Source organism: Arachis ipaensis, chromosome B3 (genome assembly GCF_059453495.1).
Source record: "Arachis ipaensis isolate K30076 ecotype BB chromosome B3, ASM5945349v1, whole genome shotgun sequence".
NCBI classification, from domain to species: domain Eukaryota; kingdom Viridiplantae; phylum Streptophyta; class Magnoliopsida; order Fabales; family Fabaceae; genus Arachis; species Arachis ipaensis.
In genome coordinates this window covers 102396125-102411170 of record NC_142438.1, presented here as the reverse complement: position 1 = coordinate 102411170, position 15046 = coordinate 102396125, and the positions used below count along the sequence as shown (strand labels likewise).

The following is a 15046-nucleotide window of genomic DNA, read 5'->3' as shown; positions in this document are numbered from 1 at the left end:
TCCTCTTCAACATCTTCTATTTCCACTACCTCTTCAGCTGAGGCGTGTTCTGGTGGGCTTGGCTCCTTCTGATTCCTCTCCTGCAGTGTGGTTCCGGACCTTAGGGTGATGGCATTAATGCCACCCTTTGGATTAGGTAATGGTTGAGAGGGGATTCCACTGGAGCTCAAGGGCTGGTTATTAGAGTTATTCATTGATCCAATCTGTGAGACAAGAGCTTGTAAAGTAGAGTTCAGACCATTTAGTGTAGCATAAAGGTTATTTTCCATGGTCTGTTGTCTCCGATCAATGGATTGTAGTAAGTCATCATTAGAAGATGAAGAAGGATATGTAATTTGAGAGGTCTGCTGTTGGGTATTCTGTAGTCCTTGGGATTGCCTCAGGTGAGGTGCTCTGTAAGGCTGGTTCTGGTTCTGCTGTATGTTGTTGTTGTTATTCCACCTCTGATTTTGCTGATTATCTCTGCCTCCTCTGTTGTTGTTGTCCCTCCAATTCTGGTTAGAATTGTCCTACCATCCATGGTTGTAATTTCCACCTTGATTGTACCCTTGGTTGGGGCGGTCATAGAAGTTATGAGTGGCTACCACGGTGTTGTCTTCCTGCTGGAGCTGCGGACATTCGTCAGTATAATGGCTATAATCAGTACAGATTCCATAAACTCTTTGTGGGACTAACTGTTGGCTTTGCTGTGGTGGAGAAGGTTGAGCTTGCTGAACTTGTTGTTGATTCAATTGCATTTGCTTCAGCAAGTTGGTCATTTCACAGATACTCTGAGTTAGAGCAGCAGTCTCTCTGCTAAAGGATACTTTTGCAATGGCTTTTGAACGGCCTTGTTTCTGCCTGTGATTCCGAGTAGATTCAGCTAAGTCACTGATCAATTGCCATGCCTCATCAGTGGTCTTGTACTTTTTCATAGACCCATTGCTAGCACTTTCCAATGTGGTCTTATCTTGGGGCCTCATGCCCTGTGTGACGTAACCGAGCAACACTATCTTGTCAATCATATGGTGGGGGCATGCTTCCAGAAGATTATTGAAGCGCTCCCAGTATTCATAGAGAGTCTCAGATTCGTCCTGAACAATCATGGAAATGTCTTTCCTCAGTTTATCAGTAACTTCAGCTGGAAAGAACTTTTCCAAAAATTCTCTTCTAAGTGTATCCCAGTTGGATACAGTTGCTGCGGGTTGAGTGTAATACCACTCTCTTGCCTTTCTCTCAAGAGAAAACGGGAAAGCTTTCAACAGAATTGAAGTTTCATCTGCACCGTCACGCCTGACAGTAGAACATGCTGCTTGAAAATCTCTCAGGTGCTTGATAGGCTCTTGAGTAGGTAAGCCATGAAACTTGGGCATCAAATTGAGTAGTGCAGTCTTTATTTCAAAGTCTGTAGCCATCGTTGGGTGATGTGCTTGAAACGGTTGCATTGTAAAATCAGGGGCTCCAGCCTCCTGGATAGTAACTCTCCTATGTTCTGCCATGTCACCTACACGTAAATCAACCGAATCAGTAGAACGGGGGCTGGTTTCTTCCTCAAATGACGTTTCAGATCCGCCCTCAGAGAGGACTAACCGTCGCCGAGCTTGCCTTATTCGTGAAATAGTTCTTTCAATCTCAGGATCGAATACTGGCAAGCTTGGATCAGGAAGTGAACGTGTCATCTAGCGAAAGAAACAAGCAGCTCATAGTAGCAAGATAAAATAAAATGCAAATAAATAAATTCCAATTAATAACTTTATCACTCTATTGCAACTCCCCGACAATGGCGCCAAAAATTGACATGGCAAAAATTGGCAAATTAAGAATTGTTATGAGATATGCGTTGCAAGTATAGTTCTTAATCAACCAGAAATCTGCTTATCAATTTAGAAGGGTTGTCACAAAAATTAAAATTAAAATATTGGGAGTATGAATCCCAGGTCGTCTCCCAACGAGTTGAAGAAAGGTGTGCTATTTTATTTATCAGATGTTTTCAAAATTATTTGAGTTGAATAACAGGAAATTAAATTGGAGAAATTAAATAATTTAAATAGAAGCCTTGACTGGGAGTAGATTAGTTGGAAGCCCTATTCTTGTTGCAGTACTCTCAAGATTAATTGATAATTGAAGGTTGTTCTGTTTAGTTATTCTTTACTAGGTAAGGGAAGGTCAAACAAGTTGGAATGCTGTTTCTATTCACAAGTTCCAATACGCTCAATTGAAAAGGATTAGTGTCAGTGATTAGAGAGCATTCCAACAATAAACCCAATTACAATTTTTCTTTTAAGCACCCCAACTCAAGGGTTTCTTTCAATCAACTCCCCATCAAGTTAAGGAACTACTCGCTCATTGTGAATGTAGAACTCATAACATAAGCAAGGAAATTAAAGGAAGACATGATAAATAAAACTCAAAGGAATCAATTAAAAATAAAAGTAATTCTTGTATTAATAAATTCTAAAATAATCCAATAGTAAAATTGAGTAAATTAAAGGACATGGAAGAGTAAAGCCAAGTAAAGAAAACGAACTAGAATGACGAAGTCTTGATGAGGTAATAACTCTTCTCAATATCCCAATGCAAAGAGCAATAGAAATTAAAATCCTAAGAACTATGAATGTGTAGAGAGAAAACCTAGAGGAGGAGTAAAACTAGATCTAAAAACTAAAAACTGTGTAGAATGAATGTTGTTTTTGGTTTCTGCATGTCCTCTGGCTCTAGTATACTTTTTCGGACCAAAAACTGGGTCAAAACAGGGCCCAAAATCGCCCCCAATGAATTCTACAGATTATGCAGATCGCGCACGTCACGCGATCGCGTCATTCATGCGGACGCGTCATTCGGAGTTTTGCTTTGCCACGCGGGCACGTCGTCCACGCCTCCACGTCACTTGTGCTATTCCAACTCGCGCGGTCACGTGAGCCATGCGGCCGCATCACTGCGATTTCCTCTCTTTCGCGCGGTCGCGTGAGCCATGCGGCCGCGTCACTTCTCGCTGGTCATCTCCTTAACTTCTTGTGTTCCTTCCATTTTTGCAAGATTCCTTTCCAATCTCCAACTCATTCATGCTTTATAAAGCCTGAAACATTTAAGACACAGATCACGGCATCGAATGGAATAAATGAGAATTAAAATGCGTAATTAAAAGTCTCTAGGGAGCAAGTTTTCAATCATGCAATAATTTTTGGAAGGAAATATAAATGCATGCTAATCATATGAATAAGTTGTTAAAGATCATGATAAAACCACACAATTAAACACATTATAAACCATAAAATAGTGGTTTATCAAGGGCCCACAGGAATAAAATCCTGGCCTAAGCGGCTAAACCAAGCTGTCCCTAACTATGTGCTTGTGGTGTGAAGGTATCAAGTGAAAACTTGAGACTAAGCGGTTAAAGTCGTGGTCCAAAGCAAAAAGAGTGTGCTTAAGAGCTCTGGACACCTCTAACTGGGGACTATAGCAAAGCTGAGTCACAATCTGAAAAGGTTCACCTACTTATGTGTCTGTGGCATTTATGTATCTGGTGGTAATACTGGAAAACAAAATGCTTAGGGTCACGGCCAAGACTCATAAAGTAACTGTGTTCAAGAATCAACATATTGAACTAGCAGAATCAATAACACTATCTGAATTCTGAGTTCCTATAGAAGCCAATCATTCTGAACTTCAAAGGATAAAGTGAGATGCCAAAACTATTCAGAAGCAAAATGCTAAGAGCCCCGCTCATCTAATTAAGACTGATCTTCATAGATGTTTTCGGAATTTATTGTTATTTCTCTTCTTTTTATCCTACTTTGTTTTTAGTTGCTTGGGGACAAGCAACCATTTAAGTCTGGTGTTGTGATGAGCGGATAATTTATACGCTTTTGGCATTGTTTTTAGGTAGTTTTTAATATGTTTTAATTACTTTTTAGTATATTTTTATTAGTTTTTATTCAAAAATCACATTTCTAGACTTTACTATGGGTTTGTGTGTTTTTTTGTGATTTCATGTATTTTCTGGCTGAAATTGAGGGACCTGAGCAAAAATCTGATTCAGAGGCTGAAAAAGGACTGTAGATGCTGTTAGATTCTGACCTCCCTGCACTCAAAGTGGATTTTCTGGAGCTACAGAAGCCCAATTGGCGCGCTCTCAATTGCGTTGGAAAGTAGACATCCTGGTCTTTCCAGCAATATATAATAGTCCATACTTTGCCCGAGATTTGATGGCCCAAATCGGCGTTCCAAGTCAGCATAAAAATTCTGGCGTCAAAACGCCAGAACTGGCATAAAAGCTGGAGTTAAACACCCAAACTGGCGCCAAAGCTGGCGTTTAACTCCAAGAAAAGTCTCTACATGTGAAAGCTTCAATGCTCAGCCCAAGCACATACCAAGTGGGCCCGGAAGTGGATTTCTGCATCATTTATTTATTTCTGTAAATCCTAGGTTACTAGTTCTCTATAAATAGGACCTTTTGCTATTGTATTTTCATCTTTTGATTGAAGGGATCAATCTTTAGTTCATCTTTTGATCTCTTGATCACGTTTTGAGGGTTGGCCTCACGGCCATGCCTAGACCTTCTGTTCTTATGTATTTTCAACGGTGGAGTTTCTACACCACATAGATTAAGGTGTGGAGCTCTGCTGTTCCTCATGAATTAATGCAAAGTACTATTGTTTTTCTATTCAATTCAAGCTTATTCTTATTCCAAGATATTCACTCGCACTTTAACCTGATGAATGTGATGATCCGTGACACTCATCATCATTTTCACCTATGAACGCGTGCCTGACAACCACTTCCGTTCTATCTGCAATAGCTTGAGTGTGTATCTCTTAGCCTCCATTCTGAAAGATCGGAGTCTTCGTGGTATAAGCTAGAATTATTGGCGGCCATTCTTGAGATCCGGAAAATCTAAACCTTGTCTGTGGTATTCCGAGTAGGATCTGGGATGGGATGACTGTGACGAGCCCCAAACTCGCGAGTGTTGGGCGTAGTGACAGATGCAAAAGGATCAATGGGTCCTATTCCAACATGATCGAGAACCAACAGCTGATTAGCCGTGCGGTGACAGCGCATTTGGACCATTTTCACTGAGAGGACGGGAGGTAGCCATTGACAACGGTGATACCCAACATACAGCTTGCCATGGAAAGGAGTATGAATGATTGGATAAAGACAATAGGAAAGCAGAAGTTCAGGAGGAACAAAGCATCTTCATACGCTTATCTGAAATTCTCACCAATGAATTACATAAGTATTTCTATCTTATCTCATATTTTATTCATCTTTTAATTATCAATTCTCCATAACCATTTGAATCCGCCTGACTAAGATTTACAAGATGACCATAGCTTGTTTCAAGCCGACAATCTCTGTGGGATCGACCCTTACTCACGTAAGGTTTATTACTTGGACGACCCAGTACACTTGCTGGTTAGTTGTGCGGAATTGTGAAAAAGAGTTGAGATTACAATTGTGCGTACCAAGTTGTTGGCACCATTGATGATCACAATTTTGTGCACCAATGAACATATTCATGCTTACTTGTTTTAGTATGCTTTAAGTTGAATCTTGTGATGGATATGGAGCTTAGGATTGCCTTTGGCGTCCCGGGGTCTTATATCCTACATCACTGGGAACTGTTACCATACTGAGAACCTCCGGTTCTCATAGCATATCTTTGTTGTGTTTTTCAGATGCAGGTCGTAACCCACGTCGGTGAGTTGCTTTGGATGGTGACAGAAGCGGAGGATCCTGAATTATTTTGGAGTCTTTTTGGTTATCTATTTATACATCTCTCTTTTGTATTTTGTTTAGCCTAGATGCTTGTATTATGAGAGAAAAACTTGTATAAGCTATTTTTTAAACCGTTAGGTTTCTATATGGTCTGTATATGGCTAGTCGGCTTAAACTCCGCGAGTCGAGGCTAGTTTCTTATGATATTATACTATTATACTATTACCTTGTTTATATCACTTCTGTTTCTTATGCCTTATGATAGTACGCTTTGCGCTTTTCAAATCCAATATTTGAGCTATATCTTTCATCGGGCTTCTAGATATTATATTATTCTTCTATATTATACGTATGAGCTGTAGAACTGTCGTACTCTCTGGTTAACCTTTGCTTTACGACGCGAGGTAAGGCTTAGGCTAATTAGGGTGTTATGCTTAGGCTAGTGAGAGTGTGCATCATCTAAGTGTGAAAAATGGGTGTTTTCCATTTTTATTAAAAATTTTAGAAATTGGGTACATACTCATGCATTGAATGTTGAATCATATGCATTAATCTTTTTGTATATATTATGTAACTAAAAAAAAGAGAAAAAAAGGAAAAGGAAACGAGAAAACAATAAAAAGGGGACAAATGTTACCCTAAAAAGAAATATTTGAAAAATAAATGCATATGTGATATGAATTGAAAGAATGCATGAATGTGGGAAAAAAGTGAATAATGGGTAGTTAGGTTTTGCATTAGAGTTAAATAGGTTGTCATAGGTTAGGTGAAAGTTTAAGTTAATCAAAGATTCAAATTCAAGTCCACTTAGCCAAATACAATCTTACCTTATCCCTAGCCTCATTACAACCCTTGAAAAGTTCTCATGATACTTGTATGCATACATTGAATAATTATTAATTGTTAGAAGAAAAATAAGTCTTGAAAAGTAAGATTAGAAGAGAATTGAGTGAATCAACCCTAAATACTTGAGTGATTAGAGAGTATACACATCCGGTGAGGGGTTCGATTGCTCAATTCTATGTTTCCTCCTTTTACGACCTCTTATCTTGCAAGTTATTATATATTTTAGAGCTCAAATGCATTTATGGGTTGCATTGGTTGCTATATTGTTTAAGCCTTCTATGTTTACATGTTTACTTAGAAGTTTATTTGTTTTGAACAAGTAGATATAAATAGATACAAGTAGATAAATAGATAGAAATAGACAGAATAGATATACATAGTTTACTTTTAATAAATATTGAATATTCCTTGATCTTGTCATTCTTGATGTTTAACATGAGCACATGCTATTGTTTAAGTGTGGGAAGGTTGATAAACCCATATTTTATGATGATTTTTAGGTTGAAATGGGTGGATTTTATCAACTTGTCTTGCACTTATTCATTGAAAATGCATAGTTTTGTAAATTTCTCCTAATTGTACTTAATGATAAAAAAACATACTTTTTATGCTTGAAAATTACTAAATTTAATTCATTGTTATCCGATTCGATGTCTTGATATATTTTTTTGAGTGATTGAAGATTTACAAGGCAAGAATGGCTTGAAGAAATGAAGAAAAAGCTTGCAAAAGTGGAGAATTCATGAAGAAATGATGATTGGAGATTTTCATAGTTGTGTGTATGAATGGGTCATGTGTACGGATCATTCACAAATTGCGCGTACGCATGGTAGATGCATACACATGACCCCAATCTCGTGCCTCACTTAAAATGGTACATGACTTGCATTTCTGGCTCAATTTTGGCCTAATCCAACTCATTTCTAAAGCATTTGAAGGCAAGACTCAAGAGGGATTAACAAAGTAGTGTAGGAAGTAGTATAGTAGAGTTTAGAATTATGTTTTAGGTAGAATTCCTAGAGAGAGAAGCTCTCTCTTCTCTCTAGGATTTTAGAATGTTTAGCTTAGTTTCTTCTTAGTTTTAGGGTTTAATCTTGTTTTAATTTAGTTTCTTCTTAGTTTTAGGGTTTAATCTTGTTTTAATCTAGTTTCTTTTACTTTTTATTATTCTAGCGCCTTAGTTTACTTAGTTTTTATTGTTAGTTTCTTATTCTTGCTACCTTTAGTTTATGAACAATTGTTGATTTCAATTTTTCTTTAATGCAATTTGGTGTTTTTATGTTTAATGATGTTCATTTTAGTTGTTATTATTGCTTGCTTGCATGTGGTAGTTATAAATTTTATAATTCTTGCAATTTACCATGTTTTATTTTTATGCATTTCAAGTATTTGTGAAAATGCCTTTCTTAGTTTTATAGTAGAATTTTGCATTCTTGGCTTAGAATTGAGGACTTAGGTGACCTTGAGCCATTGATGTCCAATACTGATTGATAATTTAGGGTTGTTAGTTGGTTTTGTTTTTACTGACGCTAGCCTTTGATTAAGTCTAATTAGTGAGTTGGCTATAACTTGTGGATTAAGATCAAGTATGCCTATTTGACTTTCCTGCGATGTTAGAGGATGATGAAGTGGGATTAACTCTTCTTAATTGCCATGTTTGTGGTCAATGACTTGGATAGAAAACCTTAACTTTCAATCCTTGTTAAGATGGCTTTTAGCACTTAAATTGCCTTATTTTCTTCTTTATTTTCTTGCCATTTAATTTCTTTTCAATTGCTATCACAACCCCATTTTTCCTTATAGCCAATGATACGCAGACCTCACTATAATTCTTTTGAGAGACGACTCGGGATTTAAAACTCCCGGCTTTTATTCATTTGAATTCGTGACAATCTTTTTAAATTCTAACATGGGCCATTTGTTAGTTTGGAACTATACTTACGATGAGATTATTTTTGAGAAATTCTGAACCAATGCTTGGCCCGCGTCAACCGCTGAATCTGATGATAAACAGGTTACCGGCACATTTTCCAAAAAAATTGTCGGTAAATTGATAAACCACTATTTTATGGTTTATTTTGTATTGAATTTAGTGGATTTTATCCATTTTTCTCACACTTATGCATATAATTCGCATGTTTTACATTTTCCTTCCTAATTTTATGCTATTGTTGAAAACATGCTTCTTTGGCCTTAAAATTGCTAATTGTTAATCCTCTTTTATTACCATTCGATGCCGTGATATGTGTGTTCAGTGTTTTCAGGTTTTATAGGTCAGGAATGGCTTAGAGGATGGAAAGGAAGCATGCAAAAGTGGAAGGAACACAAGAAATCAAGTATTTTAGAATCTGGTAGCGATGCGCACGCATGGATGACACATACGCGTGACTTGTGCAGCAGGCATACGACGCGCACGCGTGGCCAATGAAAAGTCCAGTGATACGTACGCGTGACTGACGCGTACGCGTGACAGAGCGTTACGTACTGCAATTATCAGAAAACGCTCGGGGTGATTTCTGGGCTGCTTTGGACCCAGTTTCAGGCTTGAAAATACTGATTAGAGGCTGCAGAGTGGGGTTGGAAAGGGGGATCAATCATTCACTTTTCATATTCACAATTTTAGGTTTTAGATGTAGTTTTCTAGAGAGAGGGGCTCTCTCTAGGTTTAGGGTTTCTTCTCTTTAGGTTCAGGTTCAATCTTACTTTAATTTAGTTTTTGTCTTACTTTTATTTGTTTAAGCACTTTAGTTTATCTTCTTCTCTTATTAGTTTCCCTTTTTCTCCATTTTTATGTTTATGAGCTCTTGTTACATTTGATTTCTTTTAATACAATTTATGTTTCTCATGTTATTGTTACTCTCTTTAATTGTTAGTCATTGATGCTTACAATTGGTTGTTTAGATTTAATATTCCTTGTTAATTTTCTATCTTTTTTTATGCCTTCTAAGTGTTTGATAAAATGCTTGGTTGGGTTTTAAATTAGATTTTTGCATTCTTAGCTTGGATTGAGTAAATTGGAGACTCTTGAATTGTCAAAGTCTCTTGTTGGTTGGTGATTGAAAGCTGCTAGTTAGCTTGAGATTCACTAACTCTAGTCTTTGATTAAGACTTGTGAACTCAAGTTGATTTGCTCACTTGACTTACCTTCAATTGTTAGAAGTTAACTAAGTGAGAGAAATTTGTAATTACCATCACAATTGACAATGATAACGAGGATAGGAATTCCGATTCTCAACCCTTGCTAGGATTTTTCTTAGTTATTAGTTATTTTCTTGTTATTTACATTCCTTGCTTATTAAACTCAAAACCTAAAAAGATACAATCTCATAACCAATAATAAACATACTTCCCTGCAATTCCTTGAGAGACGACCCGAGGTTTAAATACTTCGGTTAATTTTATTGGGTTTGTATTTGTGACAAACAATTTGAACATTGACCGAGGATAATTTGTTGGTTTAGAACTAAACTTACAACACGATATTTTTTTGAAAATCTTTACCGACATTTTTTTTCCGTCAAGTTTTTGGCGTCGTTTACTGGGGAATTGCAAATGTGTGCCTTATTATTGGTTATTGTGAATATTGTGAATATGTTTGGCTTTTTGTTTCTTTGTTAGTTGTTTCTAGTTTTAGGAGTCTATTTTTATTATTTTTTATTAGTTTTTGTTTTTATTTTCTCTTGTTACTATGAATTCTCACCCTTTTGGCTATGACTGTGGTTACAATTATGTTGTAGTAAGTAGAGATTACAATGAAGGCTTGCATCAAGGATGAGACAATCAAAGATGGAAGGAGCCACAAGGATTTGATCAACCCTCTTGGCTACAACCTCCTTCAATGTACTATGAGCAACAACGATGCCATGATGCATACCAAGACAATAGTTATGGTGGACCTCTTCGTGACAATCAACAACCACCACTATATACCTATGAATCCCCTCCTCAATATAGCCCTCAACCACCATACTCACATGCCTCATCCTACCAAACACTTCCATATAACCCTAATCCATATCCACCATACCAACCACCGTATGAACCATACGAACCATACATAGAACCACCACCATTCCAACTTCAATACCTCCAAGAACTACCCTCTCCATACTATTACCAAGATACACCACCTCCAATGTGTGCGAGCTTTCAACCACAATATGATCCTAATTATGTTAGCTAAGCGGAACAAGAGCCGCAGGATCATTTTAAGGAAGCAATGGATCGACTTCAAGCAACCATCCATCAAATGGAGCGAGAGGAAAGCCGGAAAACACACGAAGCTCTCATCGCTAACGAATCTCAACTTGAGAATAAGGGATTGAAGTGTGTTGTGCAATAAGTAGAAAAGATGGAGAGCGTTAAACTGCCACATCCTTATCATGATGAACCACCCTCTTATCGTGAACCTTTCCTCCCAAGTAATGAACCCTCATATCTACTCCAATCTCTAATGGATGACACTCTTGGTGTTCTTATTCAAGGGCAAATAGAGATGCAAAGGGAGGTACTAGAATTCACGGCTGCCTTGACTGAGGTAGTAAGTCGACTAGCTTCACAATGTTTGGACACTCAAAGTACACTCATGGTCGTATGTGGAGAATCTAATGAAGAGTGTAGCATGAAAGAGATATTAGAAACTCTGGTGGAAAGTGAGGAATGTGACTTTGTATTGGAACAATTGGAGGAAGCCAAAATTGTTGAAGAGGAAGAAGTGGTTGAAGACTTAGGAGATGCTGAACCTCCATGGGAATCTAGAGTTGTAGAGTATTCCTCCAAGAAGCTTGAAATTAATGTTGAGGAGGCTAGTGCACAACCTCTAAGGCATATTCCCTATGAAGAATAGGACAGAATAGATCAAGAGGCGAGTTCCCTTGGTGATGATGATCATGAATCAAGCCATCCTAGTAATGAATTTGCACCCATGAATGAAATCCTTGAGTTAAAGAGCCTTCTCCCAATGAAATTGAAAGCAACATTGAGGTAGATTTCTCTCAATCTCATAGTTATAATGTGAGTGGCGGAGAAGAGTTGGATGAACTCGGTGAGAAAAAGCTTGAAAGTGAAGAATCTTTTCAAAAGGTGGAAGTCCATCGGCAAGGTTAGACGGGAGTTGAATATGCTTTGTCAAGATTGTTGGAGACTCCTCTACTTAGGTTGCCGTCTACTCCTTCATTTGAGTGGGTAAAACTTATCTGTATTAGCTTTATTGTCCCACTTGAGTATGGTATGCTTGAAACGGATGGCCAACTTAGGAGGCTTTGTGGCATTAAGCGTAAGAGAAGGATGTTTAGTGGTTGGAGTTGCAAATCAAGGCTCATCAAGGTTGAGAATTCAAGAGCAAGATGCAAGGGCTGGACTGGTGATAATTGGGTTGGATCTAAGAGAAGAGTTTGATACTTCATTGAGAATTCGGATTGCTTGCCACCCGGTAGGAACAATGATGATCCACTTAAAGACGGGTGTGAAAAAAAGATTTGGGATCCCGGCATACAAGAGGATCAACTTTGGGAGCTCAAAGCTTGTGAAGAACTTCATCAAGGCTTGGTAAATTCACTTGGAAATATTGGAGCTTATTGAAAGTCCAAGCCTTGGTGGAAGTTTCCAGATGAGTTCAAGCACAAGCCACCATGACAAGGAACTCACCAAATGTCCAACTTAAGGACTTTAACTAAAAGTGCTAGGTAGAAGACACCCCACCACGATAAATTCTTCCTATTTTCTCTTTTATTTATATTGGTAATAAGTGAATTTTCAATTTTAGTTGGGTTTATTTAGTCTATGTTATGGTTTCACTTGTTTAATGATGTCTGGCATTACTCTGGTAGCTTGTTAGTTTCTTATTTAATATAAAAAAAAAAAGAGGGGCTGTCATGCGTGCGCGTGAGCGACGCGTACGCATCGACTCCCAAATTTGGTTTGTGCCCAAATCGTGCTGGTGGGGTGCTAGGCGCATAGCCAACCCCACGCGTGTGCGTTTTGTGCCACCCACGCATAGGCGTCGACAACGCGTGCGCGTCGACTCAAAATTTTGATTGTCCCGTTCTGCAAATAGAGAAAAAAAATTATAGATAGACGAAAAAAAATTATTTAAAAAACATCTACAGTCAAAATATACTAACGGTAACAGGCCAGCTAATTTTCCAAAAAAAACTTTAGAAAAATTATTACCATCGGATTTATCCTCGGATTAATCTGAAAGTAAGGTGGCACGAAGCTGTATTCTTTGGCGCCAATGTTACCATTGAAAAATTTTCGACGGTAAGTTGCAACAGAATTCTTTTCTTTGAAATCCATATTCTGTTGCTAAATCCGACACAAATTACTGCCGGATGAATAAATACGATGATAATTTATTTCTGGCGAGGTTTATTCCATAGGATAGGTTCCGACGGTAAATTATTTATTGTCGGATTTGATTCGTTTTTTCGACGGTAAATCTGATAGTACTCAACGTTTTTCTTGTAGTATTTGTATACAATGCAAAAATTTATCGTTAAGAAAAAAATCTTTACACATAAATTTTTGCTACAAAACATATTTTGCTAGTTGGGTGAGTCATAATGTTATGAACATGTAATCTTTCAAAACATTGTGTTATGCACTAAAATTTTTGTATTATACACTAAGATTTTTTTTTGTATGTATTTTATTGGTTGAGTGAATCAATATTTTAGAGATATAATCCTTAAAAAATTTATGTACTTAGTAATTTTGTTGAACATATATAGGAGAATAAGAAGAAGAGAAGACAATCTCAATGTTAAAAAAAAAAATTAAAAAAAACGTGCACATACAATAAACATAACTTGGTTGGACTTAGTTTTGACAGGTTAGCATTTTTGTTTAATTATTATAGGTAGGTTAAAAGAAATAGGAAAATTTTCTAAAAAATAATAATAACTAAATGATGACAATGAAATAATACATACATTGTATCTTTTTATATCTATTCGTCAATAAAGGAAAATATTTTGGGGGTTTGAATAATAGACAAATTGGGAGCTTGAAATTCAATTTAAAAAAGAACTGGGAGTTTAAAATTATTAAGATTTTCTCATATAAAGCATGACACAAACTGTGGACAGGTCATGCTTCTCAACAATATCTTGCATAAGCATCCCATAATTAGTGAATGATCCAGCAAAAGAATCAATTTTCAGATAAAGAATCTTATGTAATAATATAAAAATTTATGATAATTGAGTTTCCATGATTGTTTAGTTACCTTTGAAATCGGATTAAAGCCTATAGATACTTTGAGGATAAGTCTCTTACGGTCACTAAGAAATTAAAACAAACATATTATTGTCATTATTATTCAGAGAATAATGTCCGAGGTTTGGTTATCTCTGAAGAATTCACTTCATTATTGCAAGCCTCACTCAACAGAAGTTCATGATCCCATGACAAGTAGAAGGCAGCACCATAGAAAGAAAAAGACACAAGGCAAAGTCATAGAAGATTCAAATTCAGAGAAACAACATAATGGTGGTGATGGTGCAATCCTTGACCCTGTTACACATGATATTTTTCTTGATGACGCGAGCGAGAAAATTAAGATTAAGACTTGTCTATCTTATTCTTACACTTACATCAATAATACTGGCGAAGATGGTGGTAATAAAGGGTTGGAAGAATCATCAAAAAGATCAACAAGAAGAGATATGTCTTCGACAAAAACACAATATGTTGCTTGTTACCAATGCAGTGGTTTCCGAAGGCCAAGGGTTTCGATGCACAAAGATTCTAATAGTATTCCAGTAACATCAACGCGTCATCATCATCATCAATGTCGTGACAAACAAGAAAAATGTGTGGAAGGCCACAGTATCACTGAAAATTCAGGTATTGATCGTCACTGATTTGTTTTCTCTTGTTGAAGTAAGCTTGATTCTTTTTGAGCTTGATTGTTTATTTATTTACCCTTTTTTAATTTATCTCACCATACACATTTATGAAAATAAAATTATGGAAAATTTTTTAGGATATTCATAATTATAAGACAATAAAATATGATAGATTGAACCACATATTTTTATTATCTCGACTCTCGGGTAATCAGATCTTCTTTTTTAAATAATAATAATTAAGAATCTTAATTCATTTATTAAATAACTACAAATATTATATATATAATTTTTATTTATAAATTAATAGAATAAATTAGGACTTCCTCCAGTATTGTTTTTGAACTTTGCAATAGGATCCATTCTCTAGCTTTAATTCATCGTTTTCATGTCCTATCCACCCAGCAGTCCAGCACCCTGTTTCAAATCGATCCAATTTATTTGATCAATTTTAAATTCGTACGAGTTTGTTAGATATCATTAAGTTTTTAAATTTTTTAGTATGTTTGATAAATTTTTGAAAATAAAAATAAAATATTAAAAAATAAAAAATAGAAATTATAATTTACACTTATTTTAAAAAAAATTATCATAATAAATAAATAAAATATTTTATATTATTATATTTAAAATAATTAATAAATAAAAAATTA

At 36.3% G+C, this 15046-nt stretch overlaps 1 non-coding gene across 1 annotated transcript; it reads left to right on the top strand.

Annotated features, from left to right (window-relative positions):
• Positions 1-998: 998 nt before the first annotated feature.
• LOC148571835 (small nucleolar RNA R71) lies at positions 999-1106 on the top strand. The gene has a single exon (XR_015908572.1). It is a non-coding gene; the product is annotated as a small nucleolar RNA R71 (small nucleolar RNA).
• Positions 1107-15046: the final 13940 nt, after the last annotated feature.